At 44.0% G+C, this 14,195-nt stretch overlaps 1 protein-coding gene across 1 annotated transcript in view; it reads left to right on the top strand.

Moving 5' to 3' along the window:
- The window catches only part of wscd2 (WSC domain containing 2), a 307,700-nt gene that overhangs the window by 288,462 nt on the left and 5,043 nt on the right, over positions 1 to 14,195 (top strand). The window lies entirely within an intron of this gene.

Raw genomic sequence — 14,195 nt, 5'->3', positions numbered from 1 at the left:
TCTGGATAGGCTGCTTGTGTGTCAGTTCCTCTGTGTTAGTACAGAATAGAAATGTGACTTGCAGTGTCAGTTAAAACAGACTCCAGCTAAAGTTGGTGTTTTAATATTATGAAACCCCTCGGCACAGACTAGCTTAGAAAAGTATTTAAATGTGTGGGTTACTTCCCTTTACAAAGCAGCCTGATTGAATTATATCCTGGAACATAGCCAAACCATGAGCAACTCTCTAGGGTCTTTTCAATGATATGCACAATTGAGCTGTAAGCTTGTTTGAAATTAACTGTAATACATTGAATGATACTTTCAAAATCCTTTTAAATGAAGAAGCAGAATATTTTATTAGGCAGACATTAAAATAAGTATTAACGGAGGGGAAATATGTTGTTATAGCTCTAATCAAATAGGTAAAGATTAGGGCATTGGGAGTTGTAGTGGTTGGGAACATTGTTCACTTCACCTGGCACTACAGTGTGGATCCAGGTTACAATAATGGGATGATTGACATGGAGGTGTCAGTGTTGGAATAGGGTGGACAAAATTAGAAGTCACATGGCACTAGGTTATAGTCCAACAGGTTTATTTGAAATCATAAGCTTTCCGACCACTGCTCCTTCATCAGGTGATGGAGCAGCGCTCTGAAAGCTTATGATTTCAAATAAACCGAATGGGAATGAAGCTCTCTCTCTCTTTCTCTTGGAAGTCCAATGAGTTCCTATGTAAAACTTTTGTTGTTCCTTGTTTTCTGGTTTTCTCCCCATTTTTGTGTTGTAGTTTATGGCATGGAAACAAGCCATTAGGTTCAATTAATGAAAACTTTGTTGAAAGCGTAAAATCTAGGAGTAGGAGTAGGCCATTCAGCTCTTCAAGCCTGCTTCTCCATTGAATATGATCATGGCTGGTCTCCTATCTCTATCTTGTAACTGAGACTCATCTACCTGTCAATTCCCATCCTCTTCTACATGTCTCGTTTCCCCTCATATGTTTGTGCCAGTTCTCTTTTAACAGTGGTGATGATGCTTGCTGGACTACTGATTTCTGGGCATTGACCAGCTTCCAAAATTGTATGTGCTATTTATTACTGAGGGCATCAAAGTCAAGTGTGACTTACTCCAGTATGTACCTTCTATTAGGGGTTGCTGAGTAGTGATCGTGATGGGGAAGCCTTGGTTGGCCAATACTTTACCCAGCAACTAATTCTCCAAAGATTAAACATAAAAGCTGGGTTTTTTCTAATCTCTACAAAGGCCATTTGACTCCGTATTAAACCAGCAAAGGTGTGGTTAGTCTTTACACATTTTCAAAAATAACAATTGCTGGAAAAGCTCAGCAGGTCTGGCAGCATCTGTGAAGAGAAATTAGAGTTAACGTTTTGGGTCAAATGACCTGCCTCAGAACTGTTCTGAGGAAGGGTCACTCCACCTGAAAAATTAAATCTGATGTCTGAGCTTTTCCAGCAATCACTGTTTTTGTTTCTGATTTACAGCACTTGCAGTTCTTTCGGTTTTTACCGAGACAGTTTCAGTTAGACAGAGACCTTGGGTCCATCCATAGTTTGCTACCAATTTTGTAAGATTGCTTCGAACGGCTATTAAAATATCTGGAATTGCACATTCGCTCTGCTGTGACAACGGGAAGTTGGCTGATTGAGATATATTGTTGGGAAGGTTCAGTTGGAATATGCTGAAAATGTGTTGCTGGTTAAAGCGCAGCAGGTCAGGCTGCATCCAAGGAACAGGAAATTCGACGTTTCGGGCACAAGCCCTTCATCAGGAATGAGGAAAGTGTGTCCAGCAGGCTAAGATAAAAGGTAGGGAGGAGGGACTTGGGGGAGGGGCGATGGAGATGTGATAGGTGGAAGGAGATCAAGGTGAGGGTGATAGGCCGGAGTGGGGTGGGGGCGGAGAGGTCAGGAAGAAAATTGCAGGTTAGGAGGGCGGTGCTGAGTTCGAGGGAATCGACTGAGATAAGGTGGGGGGAGGGGAAATGAGGAAACTGGAGAAATCTGAGTTCATCCCTTGTGGTTGGAGGGTTCCCAGGCGGTAGATGAGGCGCTCTTCCTCCAACCATCGTGTTGTTATGTTCTGGTGATGGAGGAGTCCAAGGACCTGAGTGTCCTTGGTGGAGTGGGAGGGAGAGTCAATGTGTTGAGCCACGGGATGGTTGGGTTGGTTGGTCCGGGCATCCCAGAGGTGTTCCCTGAAGCGTTCCGCAAGTAGGCGGCCCGTCTCCCCAGTATAGAGGAGGCCACATCGGGTGCAGCGGATGCAATAGATGATGTGTGTGGAGGTGCAGGTGAATTTGTGGCGGATATGGAAGGATCCCTTGGGGCCTTGGAGAGAGGTAAGGGAGGAGGTGTGGGCGCAAGTTTTGCATTTCCTGCGGTTGCAGGGGAAGGTGCTGGGAGTGGAGGTTGGGTTGGTGGGGGGTGTGGACCTGACGAGGGAGTCACGAAGGGAGTGGTCTTTGCGGAACGCTGATAGGGGAGGGTTATTGCCGGGAGTGGAGGTTGGGTTGGTGGGGGGTGTGGACCTGACGAGGGAGTCACGAAGGGAGTGGTCTTTGCGGAACGCTGATGGGGAGAGTCTTTGTGGAACGCTGATAGGGGAGGGTCTTTGCGGAATGCTGATATTATCTTGGCCTGCTGGACACACTTTCCTCATTCCTGATGAAGGGCTTGTGCCCGAAACATCAAATTTCCTGTTCCTTGGATGCTGCCTAACCTGCTGTGCTTTAACCAGCAACACATTTTCAGCTCTGCTCTCCAGCATCTGCAGACCACACTTTTTACTCAGTTGGAATATGACCCAGTATTGAGCTAAGGTTATCCTTGGCTGATGACTAGATGGAGTTGCAAGGTGGGGTTTCATAGCGTTGCGGTAATATTCTGCATCTTACTAATGTACACCCAGAAAATAGATTACTTTTGACCTGTTAAAATTAAGGAACGTGCATTGAATGTAGTCTCTGTATTATAAAACTGAAAGTAAAGATTAGCAAATATTATAACCAGCAGCTCATAATAGTGTTTGGTGGAGAAAGGAACTGTTACTGAGTGTTGTTATGACACAATATAAAAGATGACGCTAGTCCCAAAGAGCAAAATAGGTTCTTTTGGGTCACTTATTTTGACAGAAAGTGAATGTATTCGGCTCTCTGAAAATGCAGGGTCTTTTCCCCCATGCCTGTGAAATCTGACAAAGGATAAGATTCATCACAGAGGTTACCCACGTTGAAGAAAGGAGATAAGGCTTGAAACAGAGAGCTTGCACCCCAATTCTGAACCAATGCTCATGGAACGCACAGAGGTCACTAAATCCATTGTCACCCTAGTCTGCCTCTGGGATTGTAGAATTAACCTAGAGAGGTGATGGCAAGAGTGGGTTTTATGAAGGAGCAAGTGCAGAAGGCTGGGTAGAGGATGATTGGATTATTCTAGCGAGCAGACTCAGTTGGAATCAGATATCATCAATCGACCTGCCCATTACTGTTTCTGCATAAGAGTTCCCTCTGGCAACTCATTTGAGATGGCAAGAGCTATTTGCTGATAGCACCAGACGTACTGACCCAGTGTGGAATGGTTCTGCTATGTATCAAAACATTAAGTAGAAACACATCCGTGCTGTGCAATGTCAGAACACAATGTGCCAGGCAACAACCCACTCAATTCGAGTTCTGGAAATTGACGTGAAATTAACAGCTTCACAAAAGTTAGATGTTATCTTTTTAATAATCTCTCTTTTTTTGTTATGGTCTTTAAACATGTGTTGATTTTATGGTACAGAATAAATTATGCTCAAGAGTCCGTTAAATTGTGAACTCTCTTATGACAGACATGGGTTGTAAAAATATGCTCATTACCCAAGGGAAGATCATTAATTTACAGATTCAATTCAAATGGGGATTGCCTGATAAAGAAGAGATAACGAAATTGGGGCCTTGATATTGCAATTAAATACCCTGTCAACTGGCTGATACACAAATGAATGTTGCAGGTCACTCAAGACTTGATTACATTTTTGTCTCAAATGCTCTCACTGTGTTCCCTATTTCTCATCAGACAGAACTGACTCCAAAGTATTCCATTCACCACACTCCCAGTTTAATTCCCAGATCCTATGCATTGACAGCCTGATGACCATTTGAGCACTACCTCCCTTGAGACTGGCTGTTTCACACCTCCCCAGGTTCTTGGTTTGCTAACTCTCAGGCAGTGGGATGTTGGACACGCTGACAACTGAGACTCTAGCACTGGTACTGTGTTATCCATGGAAGTTTTGTTTAGGTGGACCAGATGCTGCAATTTGTGGCTTTCCTAATCTGTTTGCCAAACTTTTATGAATTTTTATGAAGACCACACATCACCACAAAGCTGAGGAGATCAATGTTGTCACCTTTCTTTACCCCTGCATGATCCTGCTTAGCAAAGGGTTTGTGTTGGGAACAGGAGAGATAGAGAGAAACTAGTTCCTGTAGTGCAGAAGGCAGGTTGTGTGTAGGGTGTGTCCTGAACAAAGGACTTGACCTTAAGTCAGAGATGAGCCATTGAGGACTGAAGTCAAGAAGCACTGTTTCTTGACAAGAGAGTCCTGGAAACCTACAGAACACTGTTCGCGGTTGACAATCCATTGATCTTATTTCTAAGTCGAGTATATGGAACATATGTGTGATGGAGTACTACCCACTTGCTTGGACGGGTGCAGCCCCAACAATACTTAAGAAGACAGAGGGTGGTGGTGGAGGGTTGTTTTTCAGACTGGAGGCCTGTTACCAGTGGAGTGCCACAAGGATCGGTGCTGGGCCTCTACTTTTTGTCATTTACATAAATGATTTGGATGTGAGCATAAGAGATACTGTTAGTAAGTTTGCAGATGACACCAAAATTGGAGGTGTAGTGGACAGCGAAGAGGGTTACCTCAGATTACAACAAGATCTGGACCAGATGGGCCAATGGGCTGAGAAGTGGCAGATGGAGTTTAATTCAGATAAATGCGAGGTGCTTCATTTTGGGGAAGCAAATCTTAGCAGAATTTATACACTTAATGGTAAGGTCCTAAGGAATGTTGCTGAACAAGGAGACCTTGGAGTGCAGGTTCATAGCTCCTTGAAAGTGGAGTCACAGGTAGATATGATAGTGAAGAAGGAGTTTGGTATGCTTTCCTTTATTGGTCAGAGTATTGAGTACAGGAGTTGGGAGGTCATGTTGTGGCTGTACAGGACATTGGTTAGGCCACTGTTGGAATATTGTGTGCAATTCTGGTCTCCTTCCTATCAGAAAGATGTTGCGAAACTTGAAAGGGTTCAGAAAAGATTTACAAGGATGTTGCCAGGGTTGGAGGATCTGAGCTACAGGGGGTAGGCTGAACAGGCTGGGGCTGTTTTCCCTGGAGTGTCGGAGGCTGAGGGGTGACCTTATAGAGGTTTACAAAATTATGAGGAGCATGGATAGGATAAATAGACAAAGTCTTTTCCCTGGGGCTGGGGAGTCCATAACTATAGGGCATAGGTTTAGGGTGAGAGGGGAAAGATATAAAAGAGACGTAAAGGGCAACTGTTTCACACAGAGGGTAGTACGTGTATGGAATGAGCTGCCAGAGGAAGTGGTGGAGGCTGGTACAATTGCAACATTTAAGAGGCATTTGGATGGGTATATGAATAGGAAGGGTTTGGAAGGATATGGATTGGGTGCTGGCAGGTAGGACTAGATTGGGTTGGGATATCTGGTCGGCATGGACGAGTTGGACTGAAGAGTCCGTTTCAATGCTGTACATTTCTATGTCTCTATGACTCTAAGCTTGACACCATCCAGGGCAAAGCAGCCCACTTGATAGACATCACATCCACAAACCTCCACTCCCACCACCACAACGCTCAGGAGCAGCAGTGTATACTACTTACAAGATGCACTGCTGGTATTCACCAAAGATCCTTAGACAGTACCTTCCAAACCCACAATCCCTTCCATATGGAAGGACAAGGGCAGCAAATCCATGGGCAGACCACCTCCTGCAAGTTCCCCTCCAAGCCACTCACCATCATTTCCATCACATATATGTTCCATGTACTTGATTTAGATTTCAGGTCAATGGATTTTTGTTTGGCAAGAATGTTAGGGATATGAATCAGGCTGGTCATGAGGTTGTGAATGTCCAGATCAGCCATGGAATATTTAAGGAACTGAGTACTGTTTGCAGAGGGAAATAAATTGACTAAGTGAGTGGGCAAACATCTGGCAGATGGAGTACAATATTGGTAAATGTGAGGTCATTCATTTTGGTAGGAGTGTCAGCAAACTAGATTATTATTTAAATGGTGAAAAATCACAGCATGCTGCTGTGCAGAGGGAACTGGATGTCCTGGTGCATGAATCACAAACACTTGGTTTGCAGGTGCAGAAGGCAATTAAGAAGGCAAATGGAATATCGTCCTTCATTGCTAGAGGGATGGAGTTGAATGGCAGGGACGTTATGCTGCAGCTGTATAGGGAGCTGGTGAGGCCACATGTGGAGTGCTGTGTGCAGTTTTAGTCTCCTTACTTGAGAAAGGATGTACTGGCACTGGAGGGAGTGCAGAGGAGGTTCACTAGGTTGGTTCTGGAGCTGAGAGGATTGACTTATGAGGAGAGATTGAGAAGAGTTGAGACTATAGTCATTGGAATTTAGAAGAATGAGGGGGGATCTTATAGAAACATCCAAAATGATGAAGGGAATTGATAAGATAGAAGCAGGGAGGTTATTACCACTGGCAGGTGAAACCAGAACTAGGGGGCAGAGTCTCAAAATAAGGGGGAGCAGATTTAGGACTGAGTTCAGGAGGAACTTCTTCACTCAAGGGGTTGTGAATCTGTGGATCTCATCGAATGTTTAAAGGCAAAGATAGATTTTTGGACAATAAAGGAATTAAGGGTTATGGTGAGCGGGCAAGTAAGTAGAGCTGAGTCCCAGGAAAAAATCAGCCATGATCTTATAGAATGGCGGAGCGGGCTCAATGGGCCAGATGGCCTACTCCTGCTCCTGTTTCTTCTGCTGTTATGTAGCACGGTCAAAGGGTGAAATGGGCTTCTGTTCCCAAGTTTCTGCAATAACAAAGGAGTCAATCTCTTGCTTGAGTTATGCCAAATTTATAAAACTCTGACATTGGTGATTGACAAAGGAACCAGAAGAAACATAGGAAAATAGGAACCAGAATAGATTCTGCCCTCTGATCCAGCTCCATCAGGGAATATGGGAAATTATTGTTTCCAGTGAGTAATTGCACTCTGGAATGCCCTGCCCAAAAAGCTGGGGAAATCTAGTTTGTTTTTGTTATTCACTCATTGGATGTGGACAACACTGACTAGACCAGCATTTATTGCCCATTCCTAATTGCCCTTGAGAAGGTGGTGGTGAGTTGCCTTCTTAAACTGCTGCAGTCCATGTGCTGTACATACACATACCGTACTATTAGGGGAGGAGTTTTGGCCATGTGATACTGAAGGAACAGTGATATATTTCCAAGTCAGGATGGTGAGTGGCTGGGAGGGGAACTTGCAAGGGGTAGTGTTTCTATGTACCTGCTATCGTTGTCCTATTAAATGGAAGCAATGGTGGGTTTGGAAGATGCTGTCCAACAATGCTTGGTAAATTTCTGCCCTGCATCTTGTAGATAGTTCACACTGCTGCTACTGAGCTTCGGTGGAGGAAGGAGTGGATGTTTGTGGATGTGGTGCCAATCAAATGGGCTGCTTTGACCTGGATGGTGTCAAGCTGCTTAAGTGTTGTTGGAGCTGCACCCATCCAAGCAAATGGGGAGTATTCCATCACATATATGTTCCATATACTCGACTCAAAACGAGTGCCCAGAATATCATATTTTTACTTGAGAGATTGGGAGAGCCTTCGTTGGATGCTTGGTTTGCCAGAAGTCACCTTGGCTGATCCAAGAAATAGTGCAGGAGCTGCTGGCTGCAAAGATAGCCTGGGCAGGAGACTCAGCTCATTTAAGGTGGCAGCTTTTTCAAAGATTTTACCAAAAAAAAGATAAAAACATCCCTTCTAACTTGCACAATCCCCCACAGTTTCCCCATGTCCTATCCATACCAATCACTGCCACCTCATGTCCTCCATGCATCCCTCACGCAATTCATACCCTCCAGGCCAAACTATGTCCTGTTACCTACATCCCATGACCCTTTATTCCAAGTTCGGGTGCCTACTCCTGCCAACCTATGCTTTTGAGCTATCATTCTTGCCCTTACATCTACTATATCAACTCACCTTTTGTCCATCATGAGCTGACCACATGTCGAGATTTAAAATTATTTTTAAAAGAAAAGATGGCTTTTGGAGCTAGGGTTAATGATACATAATTGTAAAGCACTTTATTATGAAGTAATATTGATTCTCAGGTGAAATGTGACACAGTTGAACTGAACACAATTGATGTATCTCCAGCACCACTTCCATTTTCCAATCCACTCATCCCTTTTAATCCCTTCTCCCTCTGCAGTCCACCTCCTGGATTGTGTATCCTGGCGAAGAGCTAGACAATGCTATCACCATCGTGACAGCACCCACACCTGAATCGCCAGACCAATCATTCATTACAGTGCCAGACTGAGATTTTCATTTGGTCCACGGAACAATACACGGTGTATTGTTCATTTCTACAACCTGATTTCTGCCCACTCCCTCCCTCCACCTCCACCTCCACCTCCAGCAGTCAAAGGTTCAAACTGAGGCATTACCATTTACTCGAACATTGGAAGATAGAATAAAATATCATGAAAGGTTGTAGCAAGTCAGATTTGATTCAATCATGGGTCTGAAAATCTCATTCAACTGGTATTTGGTCAATGTTTTTTGAACTCTACAAATTGTATCCAAGTGATTTATCCATTTCATATAGTCATAGAGTCATACAGCATGGAACAGACTGTTTGGTCCAACTAGTCATAGAGTCATAGAGATGTACCAGCACGGAAACTGACTCTTCAGTCCAACCGTCCATGCCGACCATAATTCCAAACTAAACTACTCCCACCTGCCTTCTTATCCCATATCCCTCCAAACCTTTCTTCTTCATGTACTTATCTAAATGTCTTTTAAACATTGTAACTGCAAATGCAACCATCACTTCCTTTGAAAGTTCATCCACAAGCCAGCCATCCTCTGTGTAAAATAAATTGCCTCTAATGTCTTCTTAAAATTTTTCCCCTTTCATCTTAAAAAGATCCCTCCTCATTGAGGGGCATAATCCCCCACCTAAGGAAAAGACACCTGCCATATCCCCCTCATTATTTTAGAATAGAGTCCCTACGGTGTGGAAACAGGCCATTTGGCTCAACAAGTCCACACTGACCCTTCATAAGTAACCCACCCAGACCCAATCCCCTATTACTCGACATTTACCCCTGGCTAATGCTCCTATCCTACACATCCCTGATCACTATGGGCAATTTAGTATGACCAATTCACTTAACCTGTACATCCTTGGACTGTGGGAGGAGACCAGAGCAAACCCACACTGACACAGGAAGAATGTGCAAACTCCACCCAGACAGTCACACAAGGCTGGTATTGAACTGAGGCTCCTGGCGCTGTGAGGTAACAGTACTAACCACTGAGCCAACCTTTCAACCTCCTACACTCCAGTGAAAAAAGTACCAGCCTTCGAGCCTCTCTTTATAACTCAAACCCATCAATCCCAGCAACATCCTGGTAAATCTCTTCTGAACCCTCTCCAGTTTAATAATATCATTACACCAAGACCTAGAAGTCTGTATTTGAATAATGTTGGAGTTAAAAGTAGAGCTGAATTGCCCAGCAGCAACAAAAAGGGGACCTCATGGTTTGTAGGCTGTTTTTGATATATCCTTTGACCACATTGAGTCTGCTTTCTCTCTTTCAAACTTGAGCAGATCTTGTTGAGAAAAATGGTGTCAATTATAGGGAGTAGTCCCAACTTTGACACAAAGATCATTATTTGCTTCACAAACACAAAATCCAGGCAGTGATTAAATCAATCACAAAGCTTCAGTTCATTTAGAAAGAAAGATGTTTGGAAATGTTGCCATGCCGTTCCAACATCTTGTCATATTTTGATGGGTAGAGGTTTGATCTGAGCTGCTTTAAGGTGTTTATTCTTCCATCTGAGCCACTTGTACACTTAAGTTAGAATCCAGAACTGAGCACAGGATGTCTCAGCACGTTACCAACAGCATTGTTCAAAGTGTTCTCAATGCTAATTCACAGACTCTTTTTACTTAGACTCAGTGGTTCAGGTACGGTTGGAAAAACAAAGAGTTTTGTCTATGATGTATCATTTATTGTATTCTTACTTGCTGATACCAGCACTACTGAGGGGGTCATAATCAGTGACTCCAAACATTATCTGCAGATGGCTGAGAAGAGATAGCTCAGACTGGCTAATTTACAGAGGGAGTACTGATTCATTGGCAGAGTTGTTGGGAAAGAAATTAGTAATTGTCAACTTTTTTACTTTCATTCAGAGGTATAAAGGCTTTTCTGGCATTTATTGCTCATCCCTAATTGCACGTAGAAAGTGATAATAAGATACCTCCTTGAATCATTGGAGTCTCTGATCTCTCATATGCTAATTTATATTATATGAAATTTGACTTATTGTTGAGTTTACATGCATTAGTCTATGTTTATATTAGAGTTGATCTTTCTCTGTGCCTTCTCTGTAGCTGGAACACTATATTCTGCATTCTGTTTGATTACCCTGATGTAATTAAGTAAGGTATGGTTTGTCTGGTTAGTACATAAATCGATAGTTTTCACAGTATCTCAATGCATGTGACAATAATAAATCAAATCAAATCAGATTTCTGTGGTGTAGGGACACACACAGTGCTGTTAAAGAGAGAGGATTGACACAATGACACTGTCAGAACAGCGATATATTTCCAAGTCAGGATGGTGGATTGAGGAGAAACTTGCAAGTGGTGAGGTTGCCATGTATCATATCCTGTTAGATGGAAGTGGTCATGAGTTTGAAGGTGTTGTCGTAGGAGCTTTGGTGAATGTCCGCAGTACATCTTGGAGATGGTACTGATTTCTACTACCGAGCATCGGTGGTGGTGGGAGTGAATGCTAGTGAGTGTCATGCCAATCAAGTGAGTTGCCTTGTCCTGGATGACATCAAACGTTTTGAGTGTTATTGGAGCTTCACCCATCCAGGCAAGTGGGGAGCATTCCATCACACTCCTGCATGGTGCCTTGTTGATGGTGGACGGACTTTGGGGAATCAGGGGGTGTTACTCACCGCACTGCTCTTGGTAGCACTGTTGATGAAATCTTCCACCACTTTACTGATGAGAGTAGACTGATGGGATGGTATTTGTCCGGGTTGGTTATGTCCTGGTTTTTGTGTTCAGGACAATTATCCGAATTGTTGATTATGTGCCAGTGTTGTAGCTATATTCAAACAGCTTTGCTAGGGGAGCGGCAAGTTCTGGAACACAACTCTGGAATGTTGTCAGGGTCTGTAGCCTTCACAGACCAGAACTTCCAACGTACCTTGATGTTACATGGAGTGAATCGAATTGGAAGAATTGTTGCATCTACAATGTTGGGGCCTCTGAAGGAGGCTTAAATGGATCATCCACTCGGCACTTCCGGCTGAAGAATGTTTCAAATGTTTCAGCCCAATATTTTGCACTGATGTGCTGGACACTTCCATCATTGAGGATGGGGATACTTTTTGAAGCCTCCTCCTCCAGTGAGTTATTTAATAGCTCACCACCATTCAGGACTGGGTGTGGTAGGACTGCAGAGCTGAGATCTGATCTGTCAGTTGTAGGTTTGCTTAACTCTGTCACTTACTGCTTGAACTATTTGGTATGCAAGTAGCCTTCTTTGGTAGCTTCACCAGGTTAACATCTCATTTCCAGATATGCCTGATGCTGCTCCTGGCATGCCCTCCTACAATTTCTGTTCAACCAGGGTTGATCCCCTGGCTTGATGGTAATAGTTGAGTGGGGGATATGCTGGGCCAGGAGGTTACAGACTGTACTGGAGTACAATATTGGTCCAGATTGCCTCATGGATGCCCAGTCTTGTGTAATGAGATCGGTTCCAAATCCATCCCATTTAATATGGTGGTCATTCCACCCAACATGACGGAAAGTGTCCTCAATGTCAAGGATTGGACACAGCTGCAGATTTTTCACCTTTTGCCTTTGAACTAAGTGAAAGGTCAGAGTTCACAATACAGGCAGTATCACAGCCAAAGATTAAAGAAGAAAATGAACCATGTCAGGAGTTCTGCTTCACCGTCAAGTCTAAATGGAAGTGTCATGAATTTTCATAAAAATGAATAAAATAAAAGCAATAAAAATCGATATGGCCCAATCTTTCCTGGAAAGCAGCATTTCATTTTTGTAACAAAATTAAGTGCTGAGGATGCTGCAAGAACAGTAATTTTTGGAGAAACTCAACAGGTCTGGCAGGATCTGTGGAGAGAAAGCATATTTAACACTTTGGGTCAGTGACCTTTCTTCAGAACTGATGGTGGCTAGGAAAAGGTGGGTGAAGGAGAAAGGAGGAAGCAATAGGTAAAGACAGAGAGCTCCGAGGGAGAGAAGAAATATCATGCAGACAAAGAGATTGAAAATATAAGCCAGGGAAAGGAAAGAGCTGCCAATGGGGACCATGAGTAGGTGAAAATGGGTTGGCTGTGCTAAAAGCAGGCCATGTGATGACAGGGCCTGAGGTGTGAGGGTGGGACTGGGGAGAAGATGTTCAGGGTCTAAAGTTATTGAACTCAACACTGAGACCTGAAGGCTGCAAGGTCCCCAAGAGGACAATGAGGTGTTGGTTCTTCCTCCAGCTTGCAAAGAGCTTTATTGGAACACAAGAGACAGGGATGTTGTCGAGGGATAGTGGTTGTGTGTTAAAATGGCAAGCAACTGGATATTCGCAGTCATTCTTTGCAGGCAGAACATAGGCGTTCCGCAAAGAGGTCACCCAGTCAGTATTGTATCTCCCCAGTGTAGAGGAGACCATAGTGTGAGCAGTGAATGGCATAGAAAAGATTGACTGAATTGCAGTAAATAACTGCTTCACCTGGAAGTTGCGTTTGGGCCTTTGGATACTGAAGAGGGAGGAAGTAAACAGGCATGTGTTACACTTTGTGCTGTTGCAGAGGAAGATACCATGGGGTTGTGGGGTGGAGGGGGCATGTTGCGAGTGAAGGAAGAGTGGACCAAGGTGCCCCATAGGGAATGGTCGCTGTAGAAAGCTGACAAGGGAGGAGAGGGGAATAAGTGTTTGGTGGTAGCATCTCGTGGAGGCGGCAGAAGTAGCAGCTTATGATTCTTTGGGTGTGAAGGTTGGTGGGATGGTAGGTAACGACCAGAAGAACCCATTCGGTGTTATGGGAGGGAAGAGAAGGGATCATGGAGCAAGTGTGGAAGATGGGTTGGACCCAGCTGAGGATCTTATCAACCGCAGTGGTGGGAAATCTTCAGTTGAAGAAACATATGGACATTTCTGAGGTCCCCCAGGGAAGGTGGGATTGATGGAATAGACACGACAGAGACAGAGAAACTGGGAGAATGGGATAGAGTCCTTACAGGAAGCAAGATGTGTGAAGGTATAAACAGGGTAACTGTGGGAGTCGCTGGGTTTCTAGTGTATATCAGTGGCAGGCCTATCCTCAGAAATGGAAACAGAGATGTCAAGGAAGGGAAGGCAAGAATCAGAGATGGACCAAGTGAAGGTGAGAAAGGAGTGAAAACTGGAAGCAAAATTGGTAAATTCTTCCAATTCCAAATGAGAGAGGGAGAAGGCATCAGTGATGTTATCAATATACTGGAGAAAGAGTTGTGTCGGGGGGGGCTGAGCAGAATTGGAACAAATTCCAATTTTATCCCCCACAAAGAGACATGCATAGCTGGGGCCCATGCTGGTAGTCATGGCCACACCTTTGATCTGAAGAGGGCACAAGATGTTCGACTTACCTGCAGAAAATATGGCTGCCACATGGGCCAAGCTCCAAACAATGAGCTTTGAGAAAGAAGCAACAGCTAATCAGAGATAACAAACTTGTTAAATTTACTACAACTTGTGTCTCATGCAGTAAAATCAAGGACTGCAGATGCTGGAAACCAGATTCTAGATTAGAGTGGTGCTGGAAAAGCACAGCAGTTCAAGCAGCATCCGTGGAGCAGGAAAATCAATGTTTCGGGCAAA

The sequence above is a fragment of the Hemiscyllium ocellatum genome, chromosome 24 (genome assembly GCF_020745735.1).
Source record: "Hemiscyllium ocellatum isolate sHemOce1 chromosome 24, sHemOce1.pat.X.cur, whole genome shotgun sequence".
Taxonomy (NCBI): domain Eukaryota; kingdom Metazoa; phylum Chordata; class Chondrichthyes; order Orectolobiformes; family Hemiscylliidae; genus Hemiscyllium; species Hemiscyllium ocellatum.
The sequence above is the reverse complement of the archived record's forward strand: the minus strand, read 5'-3'. Positions and strand labels throughout refer to the sequence as shown.